Consider the following 17,911-nt stretch of genomic DNA (forward strand, 5'->3'; position numbering starts at 1 on the left):
CATTATAAGAACTTCTTTGTAGCTTATCCACATTACTGAACAACAACAACAAAAAAAAAAAAAAAAAAAAAAAAAAAAAAAAAAAAAAAAAAAACCCTGCTCTTTCAAGAACTCCTTAAGGAGGTCCTGGCATACCCATTCATCCTCTGTCTCTGCCCCCCCCCTCCAAAATGAAAGAGAGAAAAAAAAAAAACCAACTCTTCATTACCATTTGATGGTAATACTCACCAAAGTCATGCTTACAGAATATTCCAAGGGAACTGAAACACAGAATAAAATCCAGTGGTAATCTTAACACACATTAAAATTCATAGCATTAGTCTGAATTAAGAACTGAACAAATTACTCCATTCAAGAAATAAACAGTAGCCGGGTGAAGTGGCTCATGCCTTTAGTCCCAGCACTCAGGAGGCAGAGGTGGGAGAATCACCGTGAGTTTGAAGCTGCCCTGAGACGATCTGTGAGTTCTAGGTCAGCCTGGGCTAGAATGAGACCTCAAAAAAACCAAAAAAAAAGAAAGAAAGAAAGAAATAAAGAGTCGGCTAGAGATGGCTTAGCAGTCAAGGCACTTGCCTGCAAAGCCTAAGGTCCCAGGTTCAATTCCTCAGTACCCAGGTAAGCCAGATGCACAAGGTGGCACATGTGTCTGGAGTTTGTTTGCAGTTGCTACAGACCCTGGTCCATTCTTTCTCTCTCTCTCTCTCTCTCTCTCTCTCTCTCTCTCTCGCGTGCGTGCGTGCTCATAAATAAATAAAAATATATTAACAAAAAGAAATAAACGGGCTGGAGAGATGGCTTAGCAGTTAAGTGCTTGCCTGTGAAGTCCAAGGACCCTGGTTCGAGGCTCGATTCCCCAGGACCCACGTTAGCCAGATGCACAAGGGGCACACGCATCTGGAGTTCATTTGCAATGGCTGGAGGCCCTGACATGCCCATTCTCTCTCTTTCTTCTCTCTCTCTCTCTCTTTCTCTCTCTCTATGTCTGTCTGTAGCTCTCAAATAAATAAATAAAAATAAAAGAAATAAACAGATCAACCTCAACAGTCTTATTTCCACATTGAAAGCATTCCCTTTCTCCTCTATAGCTCTCTGACCACTTTCTCCAGAAAACACAGCTGAAAGCAGATCTGGAATCCACACCCTCCACAGGCTGCAGCTTGCCTACATATGGCAGGAGTTTGCAACACTATTGGTAAAGCAGAAAGTACAGTAAAAGGCCAAAGCCAGTTCCTAAGAACTGAGCAATCAACCTAGGGCTTTGCAGGAGTTAGAAGAGACCCTACACTGGAATCATTAGCGGTAGGAAGAGAGGAGCGGAAGAGGCGGGGCAGAAAGGGGGGGGGTTCTGTAAATAGCCAGTACCAGAAGCCTGGGAAATGAAGAACCATTGTAGGGGATGGCAGTTCATTGGCATAAAAAGGGGTGATAAAGTAGACCTATAGGAAAACGAAATATGCAAATCTAATATGAATTTAGAGTTACAAACAAGAAAAGTAACATTACACATGCTGTTTAAATCAGTCTCATTGAATTTACAGTAAGCCACTACTTGTAAAATGATATTGTCCCACCTTCAGCATTTCCATTTCCATCCTACTAATGTGAAAGACACCTCCTCTACATCACTCTCCATTTCCACTAGCCTATAATATGAAAATATTTAGGTACTTTGAAAAAATCCTATATGACTTTAAAGTTATCTGATCTCTTCAGGAATTTTCTTTTCCTTCCTCTGCCTACTGCCTATGAATTTCTAGATAAGAAGTTAGGAGTGATGGCCCAACTTTACCCCATTCCCCAACACTTTCTGGTTTTCTTCTAGTTTGATTCTTTTCTGCAATTCTTCAACCAAACCACACTTTTAAGTATCACTGAAAGTTGTGATCCACTATGGTTATCAGGGATCAGAATTTGTGTTGACTTTACTTATTATATAAAGATCTTTTTTTTGTTTGTTTGTTTTTTCTAGGTAGGGTTTCACTCTAGCTCAGGCTGACCTGGAATTCACTATGGAGTCTCAGGGTGGCCTTGAACTCATGGCTATTCTCCTACCTCTGCCTACCAAGTACTGGGATTGAAGGTGTGCGCCACCACAACCGGCATAAAGATCTTATAAAAAAAGAACAATTGGGGGGCTGGAGAGATGGCTTAGCGGTTAAGCGCTTGCCTGTGAAGCCTGAGGACCCCTCAAAAACAACAACAAAAAGAACAATTGTTTCAATTATATATGCATTTCATGTAAAGTTTAATTTCTAAAATGGAATTTCCCATTAAAATTGAGAAGAATTTTTAAAACATCTATTTCTAATTATTAGCAGTACTAAATAGAAGCACGGCTCAACCTCATGAGTAAGGAATTCTAATCTTTACTTCCCATTCTACCATTGTGCCACTAATTATCATATAGATTTCATGGGAAAATAATTTCCTTTGGGGTACTCTGGGTTTAAATGCTTCTCAGTCCCATGCTGTGCACTGATACAGGTCTGCAGGATTTTGCTGTGCTACCCAAACATCTGCTAGCAATTTGGTGGCTCCAGGGAGTTTTATCCTACAAATCATTATAGGAGAAGATAATGTAATTCTAAGATGAGAAAAAGTTAAGACACTTCATAGAGCAATGAGGACTGTTCTGCCCTTTGCTTAGACATTCTCTGAAGGGAGTTATTGATCATAGAAACTTCTCAGGTGCCTTACTGGTTCCTTCAGACTGAGAAAAACCCAGCCCCGCTCAGGAAATGGAATAATGTGTTCAAGGTTCCTCCCAAAGCAACACAATGCAAGCCAAGAGTGGTTGTGTCTTCGTTTTATTACAGGAGCAGAGGAATGAGGGTATAAGAATATTCATTCTACTTAGGAGTCAAGCATCCTCATGCCTAATATTTAATACAGGCTACAACTAGTCTTTTGCTAAGCCTATCAATATATTAGAACACAAATCTGAATATTTACCTTCCTTATTTCCCCTTCAATCATTTATAAACCATTAAAATCATAATGTTGGGGGTTGGAGAGATGGCTCAGCAGTTAATGCACTTGCTTGCAAAGCCTGATGGTCTGGGTTTAATTCTCTAATACCCATGTAAAACCTGATGTACAAAGTGTCACGTATATCTGGAGTTCGTTTGCACTGACTGGAAGCCCTGGCACACTATTCTTTCATTCTCTTCTCTCTTTTTCCCTCTCTCTCCTTGCAAATAAATAAATAAAAATATTTAACAAATAAATCATAATGTTGGAAATTATGTCTTTTTCATGCAACACAGCACAACCCAAGGGAGGAAATAAATAGCAAAACTTCTACCACAAGTAACAAAGAAATGTAAAAATGGAAATTGGATTGTTTCTCCTCAGAATACATTATCACTAATCTTAAAACATTTGAAGATTTTTTTTTTTTAATGTTCCTTTAAAGGGGCCCTAAGAAACATCTGTGAAGCTAAGAACTTCACCTCAGGGATTTCTGGTAGGCCCTCTCAGGGCAGCAGTACATGACAGTGAACACAGCACTTATCTCACGAAGACACGCTGTACTAGCCCGTTTGTAAACTACTTTTATAAATACTAAAGTAGATGTACACACACTATTAGTCACAAGGATAATACTGACATCACCTGGCAAACCCAGCTGGTTTCTTACCAAGTGTTTTCTTTCTTTCTACTGGGCTCCATCCTTAGGAGGGACTTGAAACAATCTCCATCTAGCTGACCAGGGATGGACCCTAAAAACCCCATCAAACAATGGCCTATTTTGCTGAAAATTTCCCTCTTTGTCAATGTTTTTGGTTTTTTTTTCCAACTGTTGGGTTGTAATCTGAATATTATAATACTCTTGGTAGACCAATATTTTTACTTAACATTAATGAAACTCATGTATCTGCATATACTAGTCAATGAAAAATAATTTCCAACCCTCAAACTCTCCGGTGCTGCCTATTTTTGTTTCTGCTTTTTGACACTTTGTCCACTTGCAGCAGCTCTGAGAGAGGTAGGGCTGTTTCTCATGTACCTCTGTTCCTTAGTAACCACCCCTGGCACCTGTTGCTACATAAGCCCACAAGAGGAGTCAAAGGGAGATGTAGGCATCCAATTCAACCTTTTGTCCATCTTGACTACAATCGTTTTATCTTTATGTGTGTACAGCATTGCACTGTGTCGACGTGGTGTGTTCACGGGTGCGTGTGTGTGTGAAGTGCACATCCACTGAGAATGCACGCACAGGACACGTTTCTATAGCTTGTCCATGTTACTTCCTTGAGACTGGCGTCTCTTGCTGAACCTGAAGCTCTCAGTTAGTTTGGATAGCCACTGAGAGCCCGAGCAATGCTCCTGCCTATGTCGCCCTCACTGCTGGGCTGACAGATGTGTGTGGCCACACACTGCTTTCTACAGAGGTGCTGGGAATCAAACTCAGGTCCTCGTGTTTGCATTAAGTGGTTTTCACCAGCCAAGCCATCTCCCCAGCCCCTAAATGCATTTCACCACATACTTTATAACAGGGACTTCCTCTGTATAGAGATTTTTTTTTAAGTAATACTTGAGTAAATACTTAGATAATCCTCTATTTCCATCATGGACATTACACTTTGTGATTCCATTTAGTAGTAAAGTGTGAATCTTCACAAAATATCTAACTTCGATATATCATTTTGTGGGCATCATTTCTAAGAAATGAAAAAAAAAAATCCTAAGAATTCTTGAACGGTTATGTTCTACAAATGTGAAAAATAATAAAAAAATACTTCTGAGAAAGTCCATTCTTAACGTTAATGTGATAATTGCTCTGAGAACACAAATTGTTTTAAAAGATCTTCTTGAAGATCCTAGAATCTTAATATGCTAAAATGACCTAAAGAATCCCAGGTAAATGCCTCTTGCATTTGAAGCAAAGGATTGGATTTCAGTGTAAGTGCCCGCGGGCCTGGACCAAGGCTGCAGCCTTCAATGAGAAATGAAAAGGGAAAAGCACTCGGGGCACAAACTTCCAGCGGGGTCGGATTCAGGCCCATGTGGCACAGCTCACAGCCTTCCCCGGCCCGGCCCGTGAGTCAAGCCCCTGGCGGCGGCTCGCCCGGGGTCCCGGGTGGGTGTCGGCTGAGTCCCGGGGCGCAGGCTGGGGCAGTCCTCCGGCCTCAGCCGGGACCTCGGCGGTCCGGGGCGCTGGCGAGAGCTGGGCGCGAGGGGAACCGATGCCCCCGGGCGGGCCATCGGTCTCCACCGCGGCGACCGCGACCTCAGGGCGCAGACGGCGCCCCGGCTCCGCGCCGACACCCGCAGAGTGGGAGGGGACCAGCCGCCCGCGGGCCAGTTCGCCGGGGGAAGCTCACGTCTGGTCCCTCGGAGCCCGCGGAGAGCGGCGCCCAGCGGGGACGTGGCTCTGCGCTCCCCGGCCGGCGCCCCGCCGCGCCCCGCGGAGAAAGTGCGCCGCGCGGCGCTGCACGCTCCGGCCCCAGCCGCGCCCCTCGGCTTACCGCCCCCCGCTGCGGCTCCGTCCTCGCCGCCGTGGTCTCCTGCGCTCCGCTCCGCTCGGCCTGCAGCGCCTCCGCCCCGTCTCTCCGGGACTGCCCGGCTCCTGGGCCTCAGCGCGCCCGCCGCGCCATGCTGCGCTGCGCTGCGCTGCCGTGCGGTGCGCGCCGAGCCCCGAGCCCCGGGACGCGCCGCGGCGGCCTCGGGCGGGCGCAGTGGGGTGTGGGCGAAAGGGGCGGAGAGCGGGACGCGGCGGGGCCCCGGGCTCGGCGGCCGAGGGGAGGAAACCGCAACGTCACCAGAGGCCGGCCAGACGAGGATGGGGAAAGGGGGAACAGACCCTCACCTCACCTCCCGCTGAACCCCGACCTCCGCCTGGACTCCGCGCACCCCAGTCTTGCCAGGCCTCTGGCTCTAACTAGTTAGTTCCCTAGGAGAATCGCACCCGAAAGAAAGATAACTTTTGGAGGCCCAGGGGGAGGAGCTGATGCTCGCTCGCGCGCTCTCTCTCTCTCCCTCTCTCTTCCTCTCTTTCTGTCTCTCTGGAAAGCTCTGGAAAAGGAAAACCCAGAGAATTTAAAGAATCCCACTACCCGGGCTGCTGCCCAAATCCCCTCAGCCAGCTCCAAAATAGTTTACACCCCACCCGCACACTTTCTCACCTTGAGTGTGTCCACGAAATGCAGGGATCCAGGAGCACTGATGCCTGCGAGCTGAACAGATTTTAAGCACCAAAAGATAAAGGAGTTGGGAGCAAAGCGTTTGGTGTTTGCAGCTTGCAAGAGGAACTTATCTCTACAGACTGTGTGTGTGTGTGTGTGTGTGTGTGTGTGTGAGTGTGTGAGAGAGAGAGAGAGAGAGAGAGAGAGAGAGAGAGAGAGAGAGAGAGAGAGAGAGGGAGAAGAAGGAGGAGGAGGAGGAGGAAAGAAGAGAAGGAGGACGGGAGAAGAAGAAAGGAAGAGGGGGAGGAGGAGAAGAAAAAGAAGGAAGGAAGGAGAAGAGGAGAAAGACCAGGCCTCATCCCATTTGCTCAGGTAGAGCATCTGTAACCTCAGTAGGCAAAGCCCCTTTGGGCAGTTTCTTCCCATTCAGTGAAAAGCAGCTACTAAGTACTAACTGAGCTGATCTAACCAGGCCTAGGGCTGGATCGACTGCCACAGGGCTAGGGTAATTAAGCAAGATTCCAAAGAAGTGACAGATGTATGTGTTATTTTCCCATGAGAGGTGTTAGTGGTTACTAAATTTTCTCTGTGTTTGCTTTCAAGTACTTTGAGTTCAAAAGGGCCACCATTCCAGTCCTCAGAGGTTCCTCAAGACCTAGAGAAGCTTCCAGGCAGCACATTTCTAAGAAAAATGTTTACGTTGCACTTTGGAGAGATTCCTAATCAACAGTTTAGGAGGAAATGGTATTGTTAGGCTTCTCAAGTGTTCACTCTGACAAACCACTGATTTGCATAAACTTCCTGATGTTTTAGAGATGGCCTGAGGAGGGGAGAAGGCACTCTGGAATCCAGAACTACCTATAGTGGAAATCAAATCCTTACTTGACAATGTTTTGTGGGCTCTGGAAAGCTCAGTCACCTTTAGAGTGTGTGTTCTCATCTGTAGTAGAAATAATATCTCCACAATTAAAAGTTCCATTCATTGAGAGTGAGTTCGCTACACCCCAGACACTTGGCTAAGATCTTGATTTATAGGTATTATTAGGATAAATTGTGTAAGTGTCTAGCTGTAGCATATAATCAAGGGTTAATGTTCATTCATCTCAAATTGGAAGTGACTGTAGAGACAATACTTGGTCTGAATTATTTAACTTGCCAACAAGTAGTCTTTTAGTCAGATTCTCCAACTTAATACCTGAGGATCATGAGGAGGGCTTTAATAACTTCTTTTAAAAAATATTTTATTTATTTATTTATTGGAGAGAGAGAGAGAGAGAGAGAGAGAGAGAGAGAGAGAGAGAGAGAGAGAAAGAGCCAGATAGAAAGAATGGCATGGCTGGGCCTCCAGCCACTACAAATGAACTCCAGGTGCATGTGTCACCTTGTGCATCTGGCTTACGTGGGTCCTGGGGAATAGAACCTGGGTCCTTAGGCTTTGCAGGCAAGTGCCTTAACCGCTAAGCCATCTCTCCAGCCCCATAATATATTATTTTTAATGAGGACCTCACACCCGATAAATCAGAATCTACAGGATTAGGGTTTAAGCATTATCATTAGCATTTTAAAATGTCTTCCTAGAGTGGGAGATGGCTCAGTCAGTAAACAGTGCCTGTGTTGCAAGTATGAGGGCCTGAGTTCAATTCCCAATGCCACATACAATTCTGGAAATGTTGGTGGGCCTGTAATCCCAGTGCTGGGGAGTGGAGACAGAAGGATCCCTGAAATTTTCTGGTCACTAGTTTATCCTGATTTCTGAACTCCATGCCAATGTCAGACCTTGTCTCAAAAAGACGTGGACAATGTTTCTGATGATAACACCTACAGTTGTCCTCTGGCTTCCAAGTGCACCCCCACACATGTGAACATACAGTATGTGTGACATCTTTATTACATTTAGAAGAGGACACGCCACAATTGTCCGCAATTGTCACAATTGTCAGCTGAAAGAGGAGAGAGAAGTGACTCTTCCTTCCAGATGCAGCTGCAAAGGCAGCGGATGTGGTTCCTCTGTTAGATGTCTTTGCTCTACTGGCATAGCAGCATTGTCAAAAAAAGGAAATGAGAGCTGGAGAGATGGCTTAGCCATTAAGGCATTTGCCTGCAAAGCCAAAGGATCCTGGTTCAACTCTCCAGGCCCCATGGAAGGCAGATGCACAAGGGGGTGCTTGCATCTGGAGTTTGTTTGCAGTGGCTAGAGGCCCTGGCATGCCTATTCGCTCTCTCCCTCTCAAATAAATAAATAAATAAAATATATTTTTTAAAAAAGGATACGACTACTTTGTTAATTCTTGTTAACATCTAAGAAATTGCCTTTTCTTCTCTGTGTCCAGATGTTACTTTTGTTTGTTTGTTTGTTTGTTTGTTTTAGAGGTAGGGTCTCACTCTAACCCAGACTGACTGACCAGGAATTCACTCTTAGTTCAAAGCTGGCCTCACACTCACAGTGATCCTCCTACCTCTGCCACCCAAGTACTGGGATTAGAAGAGTACACCACCACACCTGGCTCAAACTTATTTTAATAGCAAGTTTATTCACTTTTTTTGTACCTGTGAAGTTTCTGGTCTTGGGTTCAGAAATCAAACTTCCCTTTTGAAAATTCGACCTCCACCTGCCCATTTCCAGCCTTTTAGTGTGCATCCTCCTCAGTACTGATTCAAGCTGAAAGTCCTTGCTAATCAACTCTACTAGCCATGGGGTATATATTTTGGGTAGGAGAATTTAGGGAACTAGGTTATTTTCTTGCAAATTCTTCATATCCCTTAGTTTTCAATGAACTCTTTCAGTCCAATTTTTTTTCATTAATTGTTGACAAAGCAGGAAGAGAATTATTTTTCTTTTGACATCCATTTATATTAAGCAGAGGCATCCCTTTCATGTTCTGGTAGGAATAAAGTTCTTTAAAATGTGCTCTTTTGGGCTGGAGAGATGGCTTAGCAGTTAAGCGCTTGCCTGTGAAGCCTAAGGACCCCGGTTCGAGGCTCGGTTCCCCAGGTCCCACGTTAGCCAGTTGCACAAGGGGGCACACTTGTCTGGAGTTCATTTGCAGAGGCTGGAAACCCTGGCGTGCCCATTTTCTCTCTCTCCCTCTATCTGTCTTTCTCTCTGTGTCTGTCACTCTCAAATAAATAAATAAATAATTTTTTAAAAAATGTGCTCTTTTGCTACCTTTATTTCATCTAGCCTAATAGACCCCCAGGATTACAGTTTGTTTATAGGTTCACGGTTTCTAGTCTGGTCTGGAGTTTAATTAATGCAATCACACTCATATCTGCCCCGCAGATTTTACTAGCCAGTCACAGGTCCATGATTATACAATGGCCTTAATCCTTGAAGTATATTTGCTCCCTCAGGTCAATAGTATTCTTTTGTGAAATGCCTTACCATATACCTGTAAATTCCTTCATCCTTGGGCTACTGAAAAGGTAGGCTCATTTTGGGTTGCTGAAGCTATGAAGACTCCTAATTATGCTTACTTATTCAATAATTTCCTAGAGCTTCCCCTTCCATTTCTGAGCATTCAGCAAGGTCAAGTACCCACCCCACACCCACAGCTTTTCCAGCCTTCCTCATGCAGACTTAACTTGTTGGCTTTTCCAGCCCTGACCTGCTTCTCTCCATTAAGTCTGCTCCTGTGGCTGCTGCTCTTCATCACAGATGACTCAAGCTCCCTGAGCTTTAAGGCAAAGTGAAACACCTATTACATTCCTAGTAATAATTGAGTTCCACCTCTACCCAGAGCCACAATGTGAGTTTTTATATACTTTTCTCCTTCAGGTACATATTTTCTCAGCTCCCGATCTTCTGACACATTATTAAATATGCCAGGCTACTCAATGTATGCCTTATTTTATCCTCAAAGACACAGATGTCAGCATTAAGCCATCTGACCAGTGAATTCTACTAAACAAGAAAGTAGTAACTATCTACTTGTAACAATCCTACAATATTGGGATCTGTTAGGCTAGCTCTAAGAACTAAGGACAACAAAATGAAGAAACTACTAGCTCAAGTCAGGCGTGGTGACACAAGCCTTTAATCCCAGCACTTGGGAGGCAGAGGTAGGAGGACTGCCATGAGTATGAGGCCACTCTAAGATTACATAGTGAATTCCAGGTCAGCCTGGGCTAGCGTGAGACCCTACCTTGAAAAAAAGAAAAAGAAAAGAAACTACTAGCTGAAGTACAATATGTGACTTCACATTGCAGTTAATGTTTTAGTTCACATTTGCTTCCTGAGTATGATACATGAATTCAATAAAATACTTAACATTCAGTATTGAAATTATGTCAAGCATAGAAAATGTTGGCTATTTTTTCACTGATAGTATATTTTAGATGAGGAATAATTGACAGATGGTAATGTTAAATCTGTGAATGTAATGTAATGATTTGTTTCTATATCCTTTTCTCACCTAACTCCAAAAGGTATACTCTGTTTATTCTTCTTTGTTGTTGTTTCATTTTTGTCAGATTGTGCCTTTTAAGAAAACTTTAAAAAATTGGTTTATTTATTTGCAACAGACAGATGGAGAGTGAGAGAGAGAGAGAGAGAGGGAGAATGGATGAACCAGTGCCTCTAACCACTGCAAACAAACTCCAGACACATGCAACACTTTGTGCGTCTGGCTTTATGTGGTCACTGGGGAACTGAGCCAGGTCATTAGGCATTGCAAGCAAGTGCCTTAACCACTGAAGCATCTCTCTAGCCCAGTAGTGCCTTTTTTTTTTTTTGAGGTGGGTTTTCGCTGTAGACCAGGCTGACCTAGAATTCACTATGTAGTCTCAGGGTGGCCTTGAACACTTGGCAATCCTCCTATCTCTGCCTCCCAAGTACTGGGATTAAAGGCATGCACCACCATGCCCTGCTTAATAGTGCCATTTTTATTTTTTTATTTTTATTTTTGGTTTTTCGAGGTAGGGTTTCACTCTGGTCCAGGCTGACCTGGAATTAACTCTGTCATCTCAGGGTGGCCTTGAACTCATGGCAATCCTCCTACCTCTGCCTCCCAAGTGCTGGGATTAAAGGTGTGCGCCACCGTGCCTGGCTCAATAGTGCCATTTTTATATGGCCAGCTTTACTCATCGTGGCCATATGAAAAACACTGCCATTTTAAAATGCTAAAATAACAAAATTTCAAAGTCCAACTACAGTAGAACAGAAAAATAGCACTCCTTAGGAACATTTGACATCTAAGAGAGAATAGTAGATGGAAACTTGGAATAGTTATGCTCTCGTCTTTCCATTTTACAAAGAAGTGAGGTTAATCTCAGTGGGGACTGACAGCCAGTTCTTGTTGCTAATTACTGGTAGAAGTGAGAAAAGAAACCAATCCACATGATTCCTGGCAAAAAATGTTCTTTTCCTTGATTCTTCATGCTACATCATTGGCCAAGAAATTGAAAGTAAATTCTCCTTTTAGGTTCTCCCATGTCATATTAACCCTGGTTTGTTGGTTTGAATGTACAATGTCCCCCAGGGCTCCAAATATTCATGATGAAGCTTCCTACTTGTGTTTTTTTTTTTTTTCCTCCAAGGTACATGAACATTTAAAAATCCAATTTAAACACTTCAAATTGATCACAGAGAAACAAGAAATTTATGAATCAAAAAAGAAAAACTTCCTTGGGCTAGAGAGATGGCTCACCAGTTAAGACTGCTTGCTACATAAGCCTGAAGGCCTGGAAGGAACTGAGACCTTAGGACCACATAAACAGCTGGACATAGCTACACATATCTGTGACCATGAGGCAAGGGGAACCAGAGAATCACTGGAGCTGACTAGCCAAAAAAATCATATGTCTATGGCAGCTCTGAGTTGAGAAGGAGACCCCCATCTCAAAGAAATATTCAGAAGAACAATGGAGAAGCCCAGTGCTCAAAGTCCTCTTCTGGTCTGCACATACATGCACACTTTTCTTGCACATCTGCATACACATACACATGCCCCACACTACACGTACTTTACACACACAAAAGAAAAATCCTTAATATTTTAGGATTATAAGAGTATAATTAAGAATGATGTTTGGGGCTGGAGAGATGGCTTAGTGGTTAAGTGCTTGCCTGTGAAGCCCAAGGACCCAGGTTGGATTGGAGGCTCAATTCCCCAGGACCCATGTTTGCCAGATGCACAAGAGGGCACACGCATCTGGAGTTCATTTACAGTGACTGGAGGCCCTGGCGCGCCCATTCTCTCTCTCTCTCTCTCTCTGCCTCTTTCTCTCTCTGTCGCTCTCAAATAAATAAAAATAAGCAAAAAAAAAAATTTAAATGAATGATGTTTGGGGGCTAGAGAGATGACTCAGCAGTTAAAGGTGTGTGCTTGCAAAGCCTGATGCTCGAGGTTTGATTCCCCAGTATCCATGTAAAGCCAGAAACACAAAGTGGTGCATATGTCTGTAGTTCATTTAAAGCAGCAGGAAGTCCTGGAGTGCCCATACTCTTTCTCTCTGTTAAAAGAAGTAAATATTCAGAAAAAAAAAACACAAAAAAAGAATGATATCTGAATACTTGGGCTTAGTTACAATTCTTCTTGAGAGAATTAACATCAGTTTGGTACATCCACTCAGAACTTCCAGCTTTGAAAGGAGTATAACGATGTCATCTTCAAATATTTTCCCAGTATTTCAATAAGTAAACATTGATAAGAAATTGCAATGAAATATTAAAATATGCATGAAGAGTAATGTAATTTTCTTTCTGTATGCAGATACTAGGCAATATTTCTTTTCTGTAAGTAAATGTATAAGTAATATATAATTTGGTTGAGAATCATTCAAAATTAAAATATTATCTTAGTTGCTTTTTTAAAAACAAAATTCATACTTTGTTTAGATTGAAATAACTATACAAATTGATTTTCTTCACCAAAAATAACAGCAACATCTTCTGTATTGTTTTATTTTGGTGTAACAAAATATCTGAGGATAGACAGTTTATCATAAAGAAAAGTTTATTTACCTTACCAATCTAGAAGTTCAAGAGCATGGTGCTTAGCTCTACTAAATCCCTCAGAAGCATTTTTGCAAGAGGAATGTCACAAGGTATCTCAGAGGAGTCAGGCATACTCTGGTCATAAGAACCCATTCTCATTCTAACTTATTTCTGCAAGACTCAACCTACTTGGTGAGACAAGCATATATCCATTTGTGACTATCTGTTGTCAACTTTATCCAATTATGAATCACATAAGAGACAACCTTTGGGGCTGGTCTGTGAGGGTGTTTCCAAGAAGGATTAACTGAGGGAGGAAGTCCTTCCTCCAGAGTGGGTGGCCCTTCCAATGGTGGACTATATATGAAGACTCTCCAAGAGAACACAGTCACATTCACTTGGCTACTGTGCTACTTGCTAGCACATGCCTTTGACCCGGCTACCCTTGCTACCTACTTGTGCATGCATCTACTGCGGATATTGGAACTGAGTTTCATCAGCCTTCCAATGTGGTCTGAGCAGCTCTTGGGGAATCCTCCAGACCTTCCGTGTCAGATTGGCCTGCTGAGGCCTCCAGTCTTGTGGACTGGCAGCTACCAGATTCTTCAGTGCTCAAGCCTACAGATAGCTATTGTTGAACTGCCCCGTTTGTATCCTGGAGGCTAATCCAATAACCCCCTTTATAATAATATTCATTCTATCAGTTCTGTTCACCTGAAGAATCCTGACTAACACACCATAGCAGTGGCCTTGACAAAACACCTGACCAAAAGCAGCTTTGGGAAGGACAAATTTGTGTCAGACTTCAAGTTTCAAGGGGAAGCTTCATCACACTTCCACAGCAGGAAAGGACAGCAAGAGTAAGTTAGGTCTGAACACACAGTAGTCTAGACCCATCAGTGCCAAGGTCTGCCCCTAGTGAGATCTCCTCCAGCAGAGTTCCACGTCTCAAAGACTCCACCAGCTGGGGACTAAGTAGGAAGCTTAATTAAAACTACCTGAGGGGGCTGGAGAGATGGCTTAGCAGTTAAGCACTTGCCTGTGACATCTAAGGACCCCTGGTTTGAGGCTCATTTCCCCAGGTCCAATGTTAGGCAGATGTACAAGGGGGAGCACACACACCTGGCGTGACCATTCTCTCTTTCTGCCTCTTTCTCGCTCCGTCTGTTGCTCTTAAATAAATTAAAAAAAAAAAAAAAAAACAGTATCAGAGCCGGGCGTGGTGGTGCATGCCTTTAATCCCAGCACTCCAGAAGCAGAGCTAACAGGATCTCCATCAGTTTGAGGTCACCCTGAGACTACATAGTGAACTCCAGGTCAGCCTGAGCTAGAGTAAGACCATACCTCGAAAACAATGGAACGGGGGCAGGGACAAGAAAAAAAGAGGGTACCAACACATGATGCATCCAAACGAAACATGTTATTAATAATAATAATAAACATTTTAAAAAGCATCAGGGTAACCTTTAAAAAAAAAAAAACTACCTGAGGCAGGCCGGAGAGATGGCTAAGAGGTTAAGGCACTTGCCTGCAAAACCACATGACCCAGGTTAGATTCCCCAAGACCCACATAAGCCAGAATTGCAAGGTGGTGCATGCATCTGGAGTTTGATGGCAGCAGACAGAGGCCCTGAAGTGTCCATTATCTTTCTCTGTCTCTTAAGTTAGTAAAATAATTTTAAAAAAAAGCTGAGGCTACAGAGGGCATTTACATTCAAACCAACACATACATCATCAGTAAGGGTGGAGCCCCCCTCAATGATCTAAGTTTCTTCCATTAGCCCCCACCTCTTATATGCTCCATCACCTTAATGATGCCATACTTCCAGCACATTAACCTTTTAAGAAATACATCCAAACTGGGTCCAATTTATAACACACAGGATGTATGCTTTCATTGTATGCTACTAAGAATATGGCTTAACAATTTAGCCTAAGAGATTATTCTAGTAAGTCAACATATATCATTTAAGAGATAAAATGAACAACATAAATACTTAGATCACAGATGAGCTAAGATTAATATAAGTAATAAAGAAAGTACTGTAGAATCCTGATTGTAATAATATTCTATATTCTCATGTGCAAATCCAGGTGCACAAGTGGTGCATTCATAGGGAATTTGCTGCAGTGCCAGGAGGCCTTGGCATCCCATATTCAACTCTGTCTGTCAAATAAATTGATAAAAAATAGCTTTAAAAATCCATAAGATTTAGCATTATTTCCTTTTCTAAGATCACTAGAACATAATTCAAGCAAACTAATGTTAGTTGTGAGGGGGAAACCTGTGAAAGAATGATGCCAGCATATATGCAAACCTACAAATATTTATATAGTAAGTGTTGCATAGTCTACCATGAACCAAAGTAATTGTAATGCCATCTAATAATATATTTCTGATAGTTCTTCCCCCCCCCCGCCTTTGGCTTTTCAAAGTAGTGCCTCACTCAAGTCCAGGCTGACCTGGAATTCACCATGTAATCTCAAGGTGGCCTCAGGTTCATGGCAATCTTCCTACCTTTGCCTCCCGAGCACTGGAACTAAAGGCCTGCCCAGCCCTGATAGTTCTCTTAAAGCAGATATCCTTCAAACCTTCTTAAAACTAAAAACAGGTAGGTGATAAAGTTTGTGTGTGCATATGTATTTTTATAAACTGATGTATATATTTATATTTTTTACTATATTTTTTATTTAAAAAAGAAAGATTATGATCACCTGAATAGATTTCAAGGCCTACTAACAAATTAAAACTTGAAGTTTAGAAATTTGCATTGTGCTCTTTGTGTTTGTGTGTTATTTTTTAAAAAAAGTTTTGTTTATTTTTATTTATTTATTTGAGAGTGACAGACAGAGAGAGAAAGAGGCAGAAAGAGAAAGAAAATGGGCATGCCATGGCCTCTGGCCACTGCAAATGAACTCCAGATGCACGTGCCCCTTGTGCGTCTGGCTAACATGGGTCCTGGGGAATTGAGCCTTGAACCAGGGTCCTTAGGCTTCACAGGGAAGTGCTTAACTGCTAATTCATCTCTCCAGCCCTGTGTTTGAGTGTTTTTGTTTTTTTTTGATGAGAGAGAATTGAGGCACCAGAGCCTCCAGCTACTGCAATTGAACTCCAGATGCATGTGCCATTTTGTACACATATACAACCCTTTGCACTTGTGTCACCATGTGTTTCTGGCTTATATGGGATCTAGAGAGTCAAACATGAGGCCTTAGGCTTCAAAGTCCAGCACCTTAACTGCTAAGCCATCTCTCCAGGCCAGCATTGTGGTTTTCGTGTATGTGGATATTGTCAGTGTTTACTTTCAAAGTTTAAAAGTACAGACCTCTGAGAAGTCTAAAACTGGAATACTGGTCTCAGAGCTCTTGTCTATGAGGATCTGATAAAATCTAAGAACAGGGGGAAAAGTAGACAATTTTGTTTAAAATTTAACTTTGTGGCATTTAGAGGGATATCCACAGTGGCAGAAGGAAACCATAGATAAGACCTAAACCTAAGAGACACATAGAAATTTTAACAGGAAGACCATATGTGCATGAGATATACCAGGCAGTTCTGCAGTTGTTAAAGCTGTAAGACATAGAGAATTCTCCACTGACCCAATGTCAACAGGAACCACATTGAGACAGCTCACCTGGCTGCCTCTGGGAAGGAATGAAAGTTCTATAAAATGCTCACCCTCCAGACCATACCTGCCAAATTCTATCACCAGCTCATCCTGGATGTTTAATAATGAAAGCAGAGCTTTTCCTTCAGCAAATCTCCATTTGTGAATAACTATGATAGTAAATATAGCCGCTTAGGTTGTGAGTGACTCACAGACACTGTTGATACTGTGGTCTCTAAACAGAACATTTATATTATTTATTTTCAAAGACTATATATCATTACCATGGGTACTTGTGGTCAGAAACAACTTTCAGTAATAAAAGAAATTTACCAGTGATATAAAAGAGAAAGCCACAAGCAAAGGAGAATGCCCCATTGGATATAGGGATTTGAAGCCACTCAATGAATATACATGCTTATGTTCTATTACCAGTGAGGATTCAACTTACCAAAAAATGATGGAAATTAAACATATATTTGTTTAACATTTTTATTGACTTTTCCCATTTTCATACATGTCTATACTGTATTCTGATCTTGTTCCTCCCAACTGCCCTCTCTTATTCTCCTCCCATTACACTAGCATCCTTCTTCCCCAGTGTGGTGGTTTGATTCAGGTGTCCCCCATAAACGTAGGTGTTCTGAATGCTAGGTTCCCAGCTGATACAGATTTGGGAATTAACACTTCCTGGAGGCAGTGTATTGTTGGGGGCGGGCTTATGGGTGTTATGGTCAGTTTCCCCATGCCAGTGTTTGGCACACTCTCCTATTGCTATTGTCCACCTGATGTTGGCCAGGGGATGATTTCCACCCTCTGCTCATGCCATAATTTTCCCTGCCATCATGGAGCTTCCCCTCAAGTCTGCAAGCCAGAATAAACCTCTTTTTCCTCACAAGCTGCTGTTGGTTGGGTGATTTCTACCAGCAATGTGAACCTGACTGCAACACCCATGAATCCCCACCTTACATTCATATCTTTTTTGTTTGTCTGTTTTGTTTTTCAAGGTAGGGTCTCACTCTAGCCCAGGCTGACCTGGAATTCACTATGTCATCTCAGGGTGGTCTTGAACTCACAAGGATTCTCCTCCTATGTCTGCTTCCCAAGTGCTAGGATTAAAGGCATGCATCACTTTGCCCAGCTCATATCTTTTTTTTTTAACTAATTAAATTGAATTTACATTGCTTGCATGATCATGGCTGTGATGCTATTTACTATGGAATGGGTAACTTACCTGAGGC

At 42.7% G+C, this 17,911-nt stretch overlaps 1 protein-coding gene across 6 annotated transcripts in view; it reads right to left on the bottom strand.

The window, feature by feature from the left end:
• The window catches only part of Dse (dermatan sulfate epimerase), a 148,075-nt gene that overhangs the window by 63,830 nt on the left and 66,334 nt on the right, over positions 1 to 17,911 (bottom strand). The window contains exon 1 of one of the 6 annotated variants that reach the window (XM_045154144.1): positions 6,129 to 6,243. The exons of 2 other annotated variants lie outside the window; for them this stretch is intronic. The gene's annotated coding sequence lies outside the window, so the exon portion shown is untranslated. Of the gene's footprint in view, positions 1 to 5,471; positions 5,550 to 5,812; positions 5,895 to 6,128; positions 6,244 to 17,911 lie in introns of those variants that run through there. 3 more of the 6 variants (XM_045154147.1, XM_045154146.1, XM_045154150.1) reach the window with 3 other exon arrangements.

This window comes from Jaculus jaculus, chromosome 7 (assembly GCF_020740685.1).
Source record: "Jaculus jaculus isolate mJacJac1 chromosome 7, mJacJac1.mat.Y.cur, whole genome shotgun sequence".
In the NCBI taxonomy this organism is placed as follows: Eukaryota; Metazoa; Chordata; class Mammalia; order Rodentia; family Dipodidae; genus Jaculus; species Jaculus jaculus.